Source organism: Prionailurus bengalensis, chromosome D2 (genome assembly GCF_016509475.1).
Source record: "Prionailurus bengalensis isolate Pbe53 chromosome D2, Fcat_Pben_1.1_paternal_pri, whole genome shotgun sequence".
Taxonomy (NCBI): domain Eukaryota; kingdom Metazoa; phylum Chordata; class Mammalia; order Carnivora; family Felidae; genus Prionailurus; species Prionailurus bengalensis.
The window spans coordinates 4,559,541-4,576,570 of record NC_057351.1 but is presented as its reverse complement, the minus strand read 5'-3'; the positions used below and the strand labels follow the sequence as shown (position 1 = coordinate 4,576,570).

The window sequence follows — 17,030 nt, the reverse complement described above, 5'->3', positions numbered from 1 at the left end:
AGGCAGGTACAAGAATTTATGTCAAAACTGAAACTGTTCATAGTATAAATCAATACTAATTACTTTACACCGTTTTCATCTGGATCAGTGTACAGGAGAGTTTTCATTGTAATTACCAACATTATGTAAATTGTCTGCAAGAAGTAGGAGAAAAATTTGAGGAACACTCTTGATATTGATAAAGTTTTAGAATTGCTTTTCAACCTCTGAAATTCTTTGAATTTGATGTTGATAATATTGAGCTGACACAAGAGTTAACAACTTTACTTAATGTGGTAGATGTAGTTAGAAACTGAGCTACTTTTGCTTCAAAGACAGAGCGGTTATTCTAAGGAACGATGAATCAGTCTTGTCAATGTGGATGTGAATATTAACAGAAATGATTTTTTGTTACTTGCCTCAGTTATTGGAAAACATCTAAGGATGTTTGGAAATTAGGTATGTGAATCTGTTTTTTCGACTATAAATTTTATGAAATCTAAGTACAGGTCATACGTTCCCAGTAAAAATTTAGCTCCCATGGAATATGTGCTGTAGCCTGTAAGTTTAATTTGCATACCAGGATTTCAAACACTTAGTACCAGGAAAAGAATGTAAAGTACCTCATTCATACTCTAAAATACTGGTTATTTGTTGAAGTGATAATATATTTTAGGCATTGGGTTAAAGTATAATACTAAAATTAATCTCTCCTGTTTCTTTTTTCTTGTTTTGTTGTTACTATAAAATCTTAAATTGCCCCCATGGCTCTCATTAAACTTGTATTGAGCCGCGCTGGCCTGGGCTGTGCTCAGAATTTTGGGGGAGCTGGGCTGAGCCCTGAAAAATTTTGTAGCCATATTTTGATCTAACATCCTTACAATGTTTGATTCCAGAGTACAGTCTCAGAATGAAAGACATCGTGATAGCAGAGGGCTTTCCTGGTTTCTCATACCTCTTAGGCATTAACTCCTGACAGACACCTGGGTGTGTAGTATCCCCATTATTTCCATACCCAGCAGCAATCCCTCAAATCTGGGACTGCCCTTCCGCATTCCCCCCTCCACCACCCCAGTGCTGCGCCGTGTCCTTTGACTTTCTAAACAAAGCCTAGCCCCTGTGTCCCCCTTCACCAGCGGTCTTATCTTTTTTCCAGCCACGTCTCCCGAAAAGCTACTACTGCCTTCTTTTCCTTCCTCTTCCCCACGGCACACACATCTGCTGATGCTAATTGGCTTCCTTTAGGGTCTCTTAGAAGGAATCAGACATTCTAATCAACAGGGAGGTTATCATTTCGTCCATCTGGTTCCAAAAACTTTAAGGAGTTACTATCTACTTAATGAGAGACATGTCTCCTCACCTTCGTGTAAACTTACAAAGAGGAAAGAAAACCCAGTAGGTTCACTCTTCCCGTGCCTCCAATTTATGGCTCAGAAAAAAAAAAATCAGAATTATTATGGAACATGAGTCAAAAAACTAAAGCAAATGGACATATTTATCAGGCAAGGACTGATTTAGAAAGTGTTTTTGAAGATTAGCATGCACAGAGGGACAAAGTCTAATGTTAAAAACATGCTCTGCAAAACTGAAATGTTATGTTATATCAAATTAAGTCTGAAATTGTTTTAATTGGTGTATACATGTGGAAACAATAGAAATCCATCAAGTAGAAAATACACCTATTCAATTCTGAATGCTCTCAGGAATTTCATGAATTATTTTATATTAGAATTCTAAGCAAGAGAATAATACAGGTCTTTTTCTTTTCTAGCGGAAGTATTTTTGCAACGGTTTTCATGTAAATATTCATATTTTGCTATTTAGGGTAATCTCCCCATTTTCTGATTTTTTTTAGGTCAGAATATGTACAGTTCTAAGATTACTGTCCTTTAAAGAGAACATATTTTGCCTCTTGTCTAGGCTGATCACTTAATGCCAAAGAAGATACGCATCTCTCTGAATATTACCTCTAGGTTTTCTTCAAATCGAGATAATAATACGTTATCTCCTGGGGTTATTGGGGGGGTTAATGTGATGGCGTGCCTAGCACAGAGATAAGCAAATATTGTTATCTGTTCTCATCTCACACCTGATCACTGATGGCATATTCACACCCCGGATCATTGTCAAATAGCAACATTTATCAGGACCTGTCCTTTCAACCAGTGGAGTCACATCATAATCCCATTTAACCGAGGCAGCTTAAACTCTGCATCCTGTGGAAAAGGGCAGAGAAGTAACAGTTTTCTTGACCCGTGATGTGACCATCACTGACTAGGATTACACAGTTTAAAGATCTTTTTCATACAACATACCTTATTTCCGGAGTAAGACCGGTTATCGGGCTAACCCAAAGATAGTATTTTTTGACAGTTGTTAAGAGTGTAATGTATTTGTGGGTAACTTAAGGAATGTTCAAAGATAACTTTTATAAATGTAGAATTTACCTCAAGTACTAATTTCAGAACCTGATTCTGACATTACATGGGACTCTACTAGATTGGGCAAAATCCACCTTTTGGCAATTTCTCTTCATTATTGTGAGTCTTTTACCTTAGAATCATTAAGTCTCTTCCTGTCTCACACAGACATGAGAGGGAAGCCTGGAAGGGTTTTGTAAATGCTTTTAGTGCCTTGTACCTTTGTGTGGGTTCAAAAAGCATTGGCAGTTACTGAGAGTTTGTGTGGGTTTTTTTTTAAATCTTTATTTATTTTGAGGTGGGAGGGAGGGGGGGAGAGAGAGAGAGAGGGAGGGAGGGAGGGAGGGAGAGAGAGGGGGGCCCAAGCAGCCTCCACACTGTCAGCATAGAGCCCAATTTGGGGTCTTGATCTCATGAACCATGAGATCATGACCTGAGCCAAAACCAAAAGTCAGACACTCAACCAACTGAGCCATCCAGGTGCCCCTGAGAGTCTTTGAACAAGAAATGTAACTGAAATGATATTTTTTTAAAGACATTAGGCTGCTTTTTAAAGTATTTTCCCCAAATTTTGTTGCCTTATAACTCTCAAAGCAAGAATCGATTGCTTGTATTGCTTCAATGGGTACAATAGAGAATGAAGTCATGCTCAATTTGGAGTTTCAAATTCAAGGTTTTTTGTTTGTTTTGTTTTTGTTTTGGTTCAGAGCAAAACAGTATCTACGAAGTCAAGATTTTGTGAGGGGAAAAAACAGATTCTTAAATCCTAAAACTTCCTTCTTGTATCAAGAATGGGACTTGAGATCAAGGCAGAGAACTTTGCTCTCCAATTCTATGAAAAAAGTATATGTTAAAGCACGTTTCTTTTCAGGTAGAGATGGGAGTAGAAAGCTCTTCCACCTCTGAGATTAGGAAATGAGAGGCTGTAAAAACCAAGCGACCTAGGTGAGTGAGGATGACCCCAGAGGCCCTTGGGGGGAGGGTTGGGAAAAAGGAAAGGCAGCAGGATAGAAACTCTCATTGGGATTCCAGATCGAGCGAGGGGAACCAAGTTTCTGCTCTGCTTCCCTTTGCTTCATGCAACATGACATCAGCGTGTCGGGTCGGTACAGGCAGAGGTAGGGTCTAGATGTGTAGACTTGGGGCAGCGAGCACCCAACCTGCAGCCCCTACGTGACATGGAAAAGGTCCCCATGTCCCAGAATGACTGTGTGAAGGAAGAAGGTGGCTGAGAATTGAAAGGAAGCAGAACTAAATGAAATTATGCTTAACTGCCAGAAAGTCACCACAGCTCAGGGTGAGAAAACCCGTGCAAAGTCAGAGATCCCCAAGAAAAGGCCACCAACTGTCAGAGAATCTACACAGCCAGAAAGACTCTAAGTGTGGAGCCTAACCAGCACACGGAGTCTGTTGAGCTCCCTGGGCGCAGTCACGCTGTCTACCTTGACAGGCCAGACCTCAGCACCATGATGCATAGACAGGCCGGCAAGTGTGTGGGCAAAGGAGAGACCCGTGGATGCCAAGACCCATCGGTTATTCCTCGGTCAGAGTCGGCAGGGCTAGCAGAGTGTGACATGTGGATCCAAGTTCCCTTTCCGTGTCCTCACGAGATTGCATGTCCTTAGATAGGTTAAGGATTTAAGAGACTGAATTAACCCAAGAGCCTTTTTAACCTAACAAGAGTCAAAGTTACCATTCATCATCAGATTTCATCATCAAATCTTAGGGTTTTTGATAATAAATAAAATGTGTTTTATTTTTAATCAGAGAAATAGAGGATCGAAGGCAAAATGAGGCCCCTCGTAGAACATAATAAATTACTCTTTTTGTGCATCTAACCTGTAGTGTGCCAATTTTAAACTTGCTCTAGGAGTACCTGAGTACTGTTTAAACCTCCTCGTTACTGCCTTATGCAAACCCAACATGGTCTGCGTATGTGTAATGTAATCTTTATACCATCTCTGCTGGCAGTAAAGATTAGCATGTTATAAACTCAACGGATGCAGTCAAATATCAAAATGTTACTTCGAATATAGAACGAGACATTGGACATCTTTACATGTGAATCAGATAAGAGTAGAGAAGAAAAGCTATTTGTTCAGAAGAACTGTCATTACTGGATGCTGGTGTATTGACTTGGTTATTTTAACTGCCGTCCTACAGTATGAATGAGGCAAACCCCACAGCTTGTTACAAGGGCAACTTAGCAGTTAGACACGCCCCTGCCCCTGCAAAACAGTGCCCCTGCTTGAGAAGGTAATTGACAGCCCCACAGGCTGTGATCGTTTATGACCTGGGGGGAGTCTCCTGCAAGTTAGTTTTAGTTATTTGATGACACATTTCTCCTGATCCACAGCATCTTTCTCTTTTCCTCCTCCATTCACATTAGACCGAACCTCAAAATGAATGTTCAATAAATCATTTCATATTCTTGTCTTACAATCTCATCTACTTTTTAAAAAATCTCCACTCATTTGCTGTTCAGTCATGCCTTTTATTTTAAGAAGCTAAGGAGGCAAATGGTTTTTAATTGCCTTCCAAATATTTACATCCTATACATCCTGTGATTCAGCAATTACACTTATCAGTTTTCCACCCCCTGCTAACGTAACCACAGCATTGTCACGAGGAAATCATGGGGGAAAATGCTGTAGCGCACTCACTCAGCTTTGGATGTAGTAGAGGAAGAAATGCCATCCCTCCCTAACTTGCACTGCAAAATTATTTTCCACCCTTAGGGGCAAATGGTCTCTTCCCACCACTGATGGGCCACCACTGTGGCAGGATTGAACGGTTCCCTCGGAAATGCCAAAAAGATTGTTCTCTTACAATGCTGTGTCCAGTAAATACTTGAGTTGTGCCTGTAATTGCCCTAAAATGCGCTTCCTGCTGTGTTTGCTTATGTCCGAGAGCAGTTTAGAAGGTCAGCCTGAGAGTTTTAATAGCCTGGATTACTTGTTATTTCGTAATGGAGTAGCCAGGTTAAGAGGCGATAGTTAATATTTGTGCCTCATTTATTGAAGAAATGCTTCTGGAACTCTTTCACAGGATGATGATGTCATTCATTCTGATTCAGGTGTATCTTTAGGGTATTAAGTTATTGGTGTTGTTTTCAGGAAATACACAGCAAGCACAGAATTTCTTGCTCACAAATAGACCTTTCTAGTAATCTGAGTGGAGGGTAAATCTATGTACGTTCTGTGCCTCCGAGGTTCCCTGGCCTTTTACCTGGACTGTTGCTCCTGGGATGGACTAGATTTGGAATCTGAAAGTAGCAACACCAGTGCAGGCTGCCTGAGGAGTGTCATGTGGTTCTGCCTGAGGACGTGATTAACCCTTGCCTGAGTCCCCGGGCCATTCTGAAAATCACCGAGGAAGAGGCACAGCAGTGTTGGGTTTGCATGGGACAACAGTGACCTCCAGTGCTAATACACTTCACAGGGACAGCCCGGAATGGCGACATCGCATCATTTCTTGGTAAATGAACAGACATGATGACAAGGGAAATGTGGTTAGGAAGAGTGTCCTCGTGAGTCGCTGCTGCTAACAACAGGGGCAAGTGGCAGTCCAGGTTAGAGAGAACGTTCCCTCGTGGCACCGCCCAGCAGGAAGCACCTGCTTTCCCAGCCTCACTTCCGAGAAACAATGGCAGGACGCCAGGCTGCCTGCACTCTCTCGGCTTATCTCCTGGGACATGTAAATGGAGATGGTGGTGCCAGCCAACATTGATGCCTCAGGCTGGGCCTTGATGGTTGTGGAGTTCTCTCTTCCCTGGGGGTAGGAGACAGTTTGAGACACCACTAAAGATACAGAAAAGACCAAGCGGCTTGTAACTAGGATTATTTAAGATTGCATTCATTGCAGGCCGTCTTCTCTCCAGAGAAAGATTCACTGCTTGATGCTCTTTTGGTCCCAGCCAACAAGCATTGAGAAAGCCATGTGCCATCTACCTTGTTCTTCACACCATGTGACAGCATCGTCATTGCCCTGTGTTGGAGAAGAACTACTTTCTGATGCTACCTTATGAAGCTTTGTTGACTTTAATTTAGCAATAACTACTCCCTCAAAAACTATCCCCAGATCCATCCAGAATGTGTTAGGTGCCGGTTACAAGTAGGCACCGTGGTAGTCCCTGCTCAGACATTATCTTCAATGTTTGCATCATCCACATGACGTAGGTTTTGTCTCCATTTTATGGATGAGGAAAATGAAGCTGACGGAGGGCTCAAAAATTTGCCAACAGTGGGAATCGCAGGATTTGAACCCAGACTCTCTGGCACTACCATGCCCTTTCTGTACAAATGGAACGCAGAATCCTCAGCCACACGGGTCACATTTCGAGGACTCGTAAAGGCCATATAGGGGGGCCTCCCTCTTGGGAAGAGTCTGTGGAGGTTAATTTTGTAGGTCAATCAACCTGACTAGGCATTAAGGTCTCCAGACGGTTGATTAAATACTCTTTCTCTCTGTGTGTGTAAGGGTGTTCTGGGAAGAGATTAGCATTTGAGGAGGTAGAGTGTCCCCGGCATAGATGGATGCCACCCAATTGGTTTGGGGCCTAAATGCGATAAAAAGGCTGAAGAAGGTTGAATCTGCTCTCTGCTTGACTGTTGAGCTAGGACATGGGTCTTCTCTTGTCCTCAGAGCTGGTTCTCAGGTCTTTGCACTTAGACTGGACCTATACCCCAGCTCTCCTGGATCTCTACGTTGCAGGTTGAGGATCAGGGAACTTCTCAGTCTCCACAATTACATGAACCAATACCTTAAGACAAATCTATTTGTGTGTGTGTGTGTGTGTGTGTGTGTGTGTGTGTATTCTCTTTGTATATGTATATTCTCTGTGTGTGTGTATATATATATATTCTCTTTATATATACATATTCTCTTTATACACACACACACACACACACAGAGAGAGAGAGAGAGAGAGAGAGAGAGAGAGAATATATATATTCTATTGGTTCTTTTTCTCTAGAGAACCCTGAGTACTAGTTACAGTTTTTATTTAATACTTTTATATCCATAAGACACATAAACTACATGTAAACCTAAGGAAGTTTTAATCTCCTAATCTCCTTTAAATGACTATAGTTTTACCATCTTTGCTGTGGGGCTGGGCATAGTTTTAGAGACATGTCAGGTCCTTCCTTTATATTTGTCTTAAATGGAAAGATGAACACAAAATTGCCCTGCCCCCGAGTTTTGTTCCCTTTCACTTCCTTTGAAATGCTGTAAGAGGACTGCTGGAATTACATTTTCTAGGAAAGCAGATGCACATGGCGACTTCCCCTGGATTCTACACAAATGGGGTTCTGTGGAAGGTCGGGACCAAGTCTTTCGGATCTTTGGTCACCTCAAATACCTAGTACAACGATCCAGACATAATGAAGGGCCAAAAGAAACTGAATTTGAAGATATATAGGGTTTTCTTCTGTGCCTTTTAGCTAGTAGGAAAGTTCTTTTATTTCCCAACGGCAGAAAGAAGTGTCTTTGCCCTTTATGTCCAGTCCCCTTTTTCTCAGATGAGCAAGGCCTTGCGCTCTGAAGAATCAAGCAATCCCTGTCGTCTCAGAAAGAGAAATTCAGATAGGAGAACACTTACCCTTCACTGTAATGAATGGATCTTGGAAGATTCAAGCACCCAGTAGAGAAAAAGGGACCGTGGATGAGAGCTGATGCAATTGAATACACTTCTAAACACATAATTTCTTTTTTTTTTTCAACGTTTATTTATTTTTGGGACAGAGAGAGATAGAGCATGAACGGGGGAGGGGCAGAGAGAGAGGGAGACACAGAATCAGAAACAGGCTCCAGGCTCTGAGCCATCAGCCCAGAGCCCGACGCGGGGCTCGAACTCACGGACCGCAAGATCGTGACCTGGCTGAAATCGGACGCTTAACCGACTGCGCCACCCAGGTGCCCCTAAACACATAATTTCAGCACAGCACACAGCGAGTAACCTGATGTACCAGAGCCCATCTTTTAGGTCTTGGTGGCCTTTTGTGACACAAATCACAGGACATGCAGTTTGGAGCAAGAAAATAAAATTTCTGCTGAACTGTATGTCCTGTGAGAACAGGGGCCACGGCCATCTTGTTGGCTCCTGGGTTGATAGATCTCAGTACCAAGACTGGCATACGATGCATGCTTGGTAAAATTCATAGAGGCAAATGAATAAGCGAGCAGGTAAATGTTGTGTAGGGACTTTAACCTGGAAGAGCTGGAAAGGTCCAAAGTGGAATCCAGAACAGGAAACGTCCGCCAGCTCTTCCTGACCACGTGAGTGTTGCACTGTCGGCCACAGTAGCCTCCAGCCGCACATGGCTACGCACATTTCATTAATAAAACCCAAGTGACAGGGACACTCAGTTTCTCAGTCTCACTAGCCACATTTCAGACCTGCAGGGACAGAGCAATCTGGTGGTGAGCATAGGTACGGCGTAAATATGGAACGTCTCCGTTAATATTCAGAGTTGATTGGGCAGTGCTTCCCTAGGCTCAGAGGTTTAAGGAAAGAAAAGCCAAGGATGTCCTTGTGGGTTTTTTTCATTATAGGATCCATCCCAGCTCACAGGTAAGAAGGTGTGCAGGGCCCAGGGCTTTACGAGAGTTCTAGAATGTGATATACATCTGGCTGGGGAACATGACATGCTGCGTTTCACAACAGCAAAATGGCAAACAAAACGTGGGGAAGGAAACGCTGTAAGGTGGGCCGTGGTCTTCAACACATGCCCTGTTCCATCCTGTCTCTGCTTGTCAGCATTAGGCCTCGGGGACACTGACCTCGTCCTTCTGGGACTCCTAGGACTGGAAACAAATTTTTAAATTAAAAAAAAAAAGGAAAAGGAAAGAAACTTTTTCGTTCTTTTTTTTTTTTTTTCAACGTTTATTTATTTTTGGGACAGAGAGAGACAGAGCATGAACGGGGGAGGGGCAGAGAGAGAGGGAGACACAGAATCGGAAACAGGCTCCAGGCTCCGAGCCATCAGCCCAGAGCCTGACGCGGGGCTTGAACTCACGGACCGCGAGATCGTGACCTGGCTGAAGTCGGACGCTTAACCGACTACGCCACCCAGGCGCCCTGGAAAGAAACTTTTTCTATTATTGCAAAAGTTCACTGACACAAATGTAAAAAGTGAAAATGAATATGGGGCGCCTGGGTGGCGCAGTCAGTTAAGCGTCCGACTTCAGCCAGGTCACGATCTCGCGGTCCGTGAGTCCGAGCCCCGCGTCGGGCTCTGGGCTGATGGCTCGGAGCCTGGAGCCTGTTTCCGATTCTGTGTCTCCCTCTCTCTCTGCCCCTCCCCCGTTCATGCTCTGTCTCTCTCTGTCCCAAAAATAAATTAAAAATGTTGAAAAAAATTTAAAAAAAAATGAAAATGAATAAAGGTGTAAAAATGAAAATCTGTTACCTCTTGGGTTTTACAATATCTTCTTTGTCCTTTTTCTGTGCACTTGTATGTGATAAATGCATTAAGAACCATTTCCATGAGGTTTTTCCTTTAAAAATTTTTTTTAATGTTTCTGTATTTTTGAGAAGGAGGGAGACAGAGTGCAAGTGGGGGAGGAGCAGCAAGAGAGAGGGAGACACAGAATCCGAAGCAGGCTCCAGGCTCTGAGCTGTCAGCACAGAGCCCAACCTGGGGCTTGAACCCAGAGACTGCAAGATCATGACCTGAGCCAAAGTCGGATGCTTAACCGACTGAGCCACCTAGACACCCCTCTATGACATTGCTCTTAAACTTTCCTCTGCAACATCTTATTAATGAGGGCATCTTATTACATTTGGTGGATATATTATAGATTACTTAACTGTCTCTTGTCATTGGATATTTAATTTTTGATGTCATGATTTTTTCCTCATGAACACTCATACGATAAACGTCATTGCACAAAATGTATATATCCTTACAATTGTTATGAGAGCTAGGGATTCTGGATCAAATTGTAAGCAAAAATTTAAGTCTTTTTGACAAACATTGCCAAATCTACATTCTGTATTCAAATTTATACTTGTGTCTGCCCACTGAATTTTTACTAGAAGAATGCTCTTCTCGCAAAACTGTACATAGAGGAGTTGAACTTGACTGTTACTCTTGGGGCTCAACTCGTGGAGCGTGATAAAGGTAGATTTTGTAATGGAACCAACATGAGTCTGCTCCTTGGTAAGACACAGATACAACAGGTGTGGATGTCACACCAAGTAAAATTTATATGCAACAAGTAAGGCAATGACTTCCAAAGCCCTGGCTCTCTGGGCAGGGAATGGGTTCCTTTGTTTGGGGTTAGGAGGGATATTTAGATAGGGGAGCCTCGTCATCATCTGTAGACGCAGACATAGGGTCGTGCGTATGTCCTAGGGAAACCTGCCTGCACACACGCTGTGTGTTATGTAATGAGACTTGTGCTCCTCCTTGGGCGGAGATTTTAGTATTGCAGTGAGTAGAGGTAGTTGTCAGTCTTTCTAGAGGTGACACCGTGGTCCATTGGCTCAGGTGTGAGTAAGGGGTTGAGCTCAAACTGGTCAACATGGTCTGGGCTGGTTGGAGGTCTTGTCAGGACAGTCGCTCGCTTGCTCACTTGAGGGAAGGTTTTGGTTTCCATTTGCCTGAGTTAAGAGATAAGCTGGAGAGAGGAGCTCAAGGGAAAATGTGAGATAAAGGTTGGTGAGTACAAGCAGGTGGGCAGTCAAGGTCAGGTACTGAAGTCTGGCAGGTGACAATTTGAGTGGTTGAGATCTTACCATGATAGCTAGTGAGTAAATCATTATGCCCCAAGAATCTATCATGGTGAAGACTTCATGAAGCTGTAAAATGTTGATAAGAAAGTTTAGAGGAAAAGTGGTTACATTTTGCATTGTTGTCGTTTTTGTTTGTTTCAGTAGATAGTCAAGGTCAGGTTGTGCGTAGCAGGGATGGAGACCTCACACTGGAACATATTTAGGATTTGATGTTGTGTGTTGGAGCAGGTGAGAGGCAGGGTGTTTCTTGCTGTCAACAACTGGGAAACTCCACTCCATCGTTGCCCCAGAACGGAGGCAGGGTGTGCTTTTTGTCCAAAATGACATGTTCAGTTACCATCTTTGAGTGCGTGCCGACTCTGGCATACTTGGATTCCTGGGCCAAAGTGGCATCTGTGAAGGAAATACAATCTTACTGCCTTTTCTCCTTCAGGCCCTTATCACTTGATTTACATCTCCAATTAACTTCGTACATTTACTTCGTGTTTTACTGGTAGGATGATACACTTTTGTCATTCCCCAGGGTGGAATTATTGAAGCCGTGTATACTGGGTTCTTGGCCTGCCCTTAACTCCGTGTCTGTACCTTTCCCAAAGACAGTGACTGATACGAGGATTCAGCGTTGCCTTTTTCCTAAGTGCCCCTTCCAGTAGTGCTTCTCACTGGTCTTTTCGAGAACACCTTTTTAACATGTATGGAAGAGAAGCTACTTTGAGTAGTAAACTCCAGAGCATTTTTCTGGCTTCATGTCTTTGCTGTGCTCCTGGCTGGTTGTGTGACTTGGGATGCGTTACTTGTTTGGCCCCTCTGTCCTTATCTGTAAACTTGGGACACAAATAGTACCTGCCTGACAAGATTATTAGGGCCCTCTACATGAATATCTGGGAAGTGCTCACAATGGTGCCTGGCCCTCAGTGAGTGTCGGCCGTTGGTCCTTCAGTCTTTCCTCTCACCTGCCAGTACTTTCGGGGCGTGTTTGTGTCTTTTCCTGCCCACCGATTCATATTTTATTGCTTTTGTTCTTTTGTAAGAGATTTCAGATGACCCTTTTAAATCCTATTTCCCCCACTTATAATGGATCAGACATTTAGGGTTCCCTTGTGAGGATGGTCCTTCATTGAGACTGAATAATAACATGCCATAATGTTAATAATTGCTAACACTATTTGAGCACTTAATTATGAACCACAAATGATACTAAGGACTGCACCTGAAGTCTCCTTTAAGCCTCACAAAAGTCCTGTAAAGTAAATACACCTGCTACTCTCATGTTAAATAAGAGGTTTGAAAGATGAAGCCCCTTTCCCAGGCTCTACAAGTAACGACAGAGCCAGCCTAGGAGCTGGGTCTGTCTGAAGCTTTTTGAAACCACCCTCCTCCCGCTTTTCACCCTGTTTCATGTTCCCGGTATATCTGAAACTCAGTTTAGCATTTAATTAGTCATCTTCCATCAAGACGCTGCTGCCATTGATGATGACACTGTCGCTAGCAAAGCAACGGTAAACACAGCCGCTCTTGACCGAGCACCTGCTATCGCCAGGTGGCTGCTGGCCCTTACGCCCATCAGACTAGACGCACCAGGAGGCCCTCAGACTGAGCGGGCTCTAACCACGGCAGCCCCTGGGCAGACCCCACTCCAAGCCTGTAAATGCTTTAGGCTACAACAGAGAAATACTAAGGACAACCAATCACTAAAAGACAACTAAGCTTTAAGCCCTAGCCAAACAATTTTCTTTCTTTGCTTCTGCACTTTCTCCCTGTACACCTTTTCCCTGCACATCTAGCCCCTGCGGGTCTTGCTTCAATCAACTCTTAAAATTTTCATATGCCCAAGTTTATCTTCTAATAGGTGTGGAAATAATTTTCCAGGCCTGAGATGGGGCCGCTGTCACCCCGAGTGCCGCGTCAGCAAACCGAAAGAAAACTTAGATGATTTTTGAGTCCCTGTAGAGACCCCACGTTTAGCCAGTAAGTCTGTGGTGTAACCAGTCAGTCCCCAAATTCCAGGCCACTTCTGGATCTTCTCACCCAAACACGGTTGGGTATGTGGCCCCGGCCAGCCAGATATTCTCTGTTGTCTCTTTCGTGCCTTTATCTTATAAAGGCTTCTTGTTTTAGCCTCCTGTTGGTGTTCTCTAGACCCTTGAGAATGGAGACTGCTAACTTCCTGCAGTCTTAAATAAAGTTTGTTTGCATCAACTAAAGTGTCTTCTTTATTCCTTTTTAGCAGTTTTTGGTGATGAAGAAGGAGATCTGATGCTGACTGCTAACAGACTATGGGACAAGGAGACGAACCTGCTAAAACCCTCAAGCTCACTGTTCCTCATTATTGCCAGAGGCCAAGGGTAAGTCACTCTCAGATTTGAGCTCCGCTCCCTGTGTGCAGCTCTCTGATCCAAACTAACTTTATTTAAAACATCCATGTATATGTGCATAACTATGACTATGACTATAACTATGACTATAACTATAACTATGACTATAACTATAACAACTATATATATATATATATATATAGAGAGAGAGAGAGAGAGAGAGAGAGAGAGAGAGAAAGAGAAAGCTATATATTGTCCCCAGAAAGGTTCTGGGACCCCTTTATGGGGTTTGTTAAAGTTTCCAGAAAGTTTCTAGAGACCCCAGAAAGGTTCTGAGGTGTGTTAAGATTCCCAGAAAATTCTGGGGTCCTGGAAAGGGTCCTGGATAGTTAATATCAGGGTTCCATGGCAGATAGCAGTGGTTAAAACACTAAAAACCGGGAGGTCCAATCCTGTAATGGGGGGGGACTCAACTCACCCAGTTTCAACTTGGGGACACGGAGAAATAATTAAGACAAGAAATTGGACTGTTTAGACCCTCAAATCAAAATCTAAATCTAATGAGGCATGAATCAGACTATTAAAAGCCATCAGGGAGTCCACTGCTGTAGAGAAATCTTCTCATGAAACAATCATAGGTCTGTCGCTCATGGGAATCTAAGAAGCCCAAGCTACAGAATTTCCGGGTGCATGTAGAGCTGTTAGATGCCTGCTACCTAACTCTCAGAGTCCTGTGCTAGGGCACATTGGTCACAGAACAGGTTAGATTGATTTTAGGTCACCTGCCAACCTCAAGAAGATGCCTGTGCAGTGAGGTGCACCATAAAGGACCTCCCAGCCTGAGGCGGGGTCCAGGGAAAATGGGCAGCAGCCAGCAAAAGGTGAGAGTTCTTGCCAGAGTCTGCTCTCTCTCACATCTCTGTAGTTCCCTGACAAGAGAGGAAGTTGACGCTTCACATTATCCCTTCCTTTCCAAATCTAGACTCCTGTTAAGTTGGTTTTGGGATACCCATAGGTTGTTGATCCTTTTCTCCCAGAGACAGTGAATTCCTTCTTACTTACTCATTTTGTGCTCTGAGAGCTTGGCGTGGCTTTCTGCCTGCCTGGGACACGCAGGTTATCCGTTTTTAAACATGCAGGCAGCTCAGCCATCAGATGGGGGAACCCCAAAATATGACCGGACAGATATATATTGCACTCCATTTGTGGCTAAGGTTCTACTGATGCTACCTCTCAGAGGATTGTCTAAGTCTTTCTTTTTTTCCTTCTTTCTTTCTTATGTTTATTTATTTTAGAGAGAGAGAGAGTGTGTGTGTGTGCATGAGCAGGGGAGGGGCAGAGAGAGAGAGAGAGATGGAGAGAGAGAGAGACAGACAGAGAGAGAGAATGAATCCCAAGCAGACTCCGTGCTCAATGCAGAACCCACCCTGGGGCTCAATCCCACGAGCCATGAGTTCATGACCTGAGCGGAAATCGAGTCGGATGCTTCACGGACCGAAATACTTAGGTTCCCCTTCCTTTCTTTGGCTGCCTTTGGGGTGGCTCTGGATATTGGGAGGATGATATCTTTTGTACCCTCTTTGAGGATGCCTTTTTCGTCCATAGCGTTGTTCAGTACTTGCAGGAATGTTTACTCTTCGTCCTGGCTAAAATCTGACAAGACCGTTGAAAGGACTTTTTAAGTAGCTCTAGAATCAGAAGTTGAACAGTTTTGAAGCTGATCTGTTCAGAACCTGTCAGGAACTTTTTTTAAGGCCTTCTCCCCTAAGCTAAAATGAAACTATGTACCCAGAGGCAAAGAGAAACATTCCAGAGACAAACAGCTTTCAATCTAGACACAGGAAGCTTAGGTTTCCATCTTAGTTGAGGATCTTCTCCATGATATGAGGAAGCAATCTGAAGATAATGTAGTTGGATAGGTGGGTCAGCTCCTGATTTCATGCATGTTGCAACTGAAATTTTTGAGGAATTAAAAACAACTGAATAGGTAAAAAAGATCTAGGATATATATACTCAGCCTTAAAAGGTGAAATCCTGCCATTTGCAATGACGTGGATGGAGCTAGAGAGTTTTATGTGAAGTGAAATAAGTCAGACAAAGAAGGACAGATTCTGTATGATTTACTCATATGTAGAATTTAAGAAAGAAAACAGATGAACAAAGAAAAGAGAGACAAAAAAAACCAGACTTAAATATAGAGAACAAATTGGTGGTTGGCACAGGGGAGGTGGGTGGGGGCATGGGTGAACTAGATGAAAGGGATTCAGAGAACACTTACCACGAGGAGCAGTGAGAAATGTATAGAAATGTTGAATTATACTGTAACGAGTGTCCTGTGACACTGCATGTTAATTATATTTCAATAACGCAAACAAACCACTGTCCTACAAAGCAGGCCAGAATTTCTTACAGAGATCTGTCTTCAGGCCGTGCCGTGTTACCTCACGTGGGGTTCCTCATTTCCATAGCATTTTGAAAAAATAAATTTTCCTATTGAACGTACCTTATGGACGTATGTTTATATGTCGATTTGGAGGGATCCAGAAGACAATGTTCTTGAATGAAGCAGTATATCAGTAGAATGATAAGTCTTGCTAACAAGGGTTATGTGATTGTGCCTTTTCCACTTAAGAGTGTAAAAATCAAAAAGACAAAACATCCAGTGCAGGAGGTCTGCCTTTGTTCTTCCAGTGGGGGCTGGGGAGGTGAAGGACTACAGATCCAGATCTAGTTTATTGTTTTCTTCAAGCATTAATATTCATCCTTTACTGCCAGGAATGCTTGTGAAGCTCTGTCACTTGAATTTAAAAAGGCTTTTGAGGAGGGCTCCACACTGTCTGCTCTGAACCGGGACCTTGCTATTCTTATTTGTAAACTGTCAGCATGAGGCAGGAACTAACCATCAGGAAGATTGGCTTTCACAAAAATATAAAGTGATTAGAAAACTCCAAACATCTATAAGCCTAACTTCTTTCATGCCTTATAGTTTTCTTTTTCTTGTGCTTTATGAAAAGAGCAGAACATCCACTGGGGATTTTCATTCATTGTTTTGTTGACTCTTAATTCACAGATGATTTATGCCATGGCTGCATTTGCAGAATCGGTTCATGAATATAGACTCTAAGAGAGCCAAATAACATTACACAAAGTTTTTCTTTCTCCGCTCTTAAAACTTTCCATGATATTCAAAGTGAGTGCCTTCTGGATTTTACCCCCCTATTTCAATACACCAGAGAGCCAGAAGATGGAATCAATGTTCTATTAAGCAAGGCTCTATCTTACGAATTATTGGTTGTCTCTATTTCATGTGTGTGGTCTCCTCAGTATTTACAAATGCCAGATAACTTTCCCAGTCACACATGCCGCTCTCCCAAAAGTGCTCATTTGGAGACACTGAGCCCTCAGAGTGGGAAAAAAAACACCAAGCAGTGAGTTTTAGAAATGAAAAACGTGGCAGCTCAATCTCAGTAATTACAGGATACCACTGAAACTTGGGTCCCCCAAGGCTTACCTGATTTTTTTAAGGCTTATCTTGACTTACGTCAAATTTCTATCAGGCCAGAAGTGTGGTGTTTG

The 17,030-nt window shown here is 43.0% G+C and overlaps 1 long non-coding RNA gene across 1 annotated transcript in view; it reads left to right on the top strand.

Annotated features, from left to right (window-relative positions):
• The window catches only part of LOC122492654, a 123,286-nt gene that overhangs the window by 16,510 nt on the left and 89,746 nt on the right, over positions 1-17,030 (top strand). Inside the window, exon 3 of the long non-coding RNA XR_006299725.1 lies at positions 13,367-13,484. This is a non-coding gene — a long non-coding RNA (uncharacterized LOC122492654). The remainder of the gene's footprint in view (positions 1-13,366; positions 13,485-17,030) is intronic.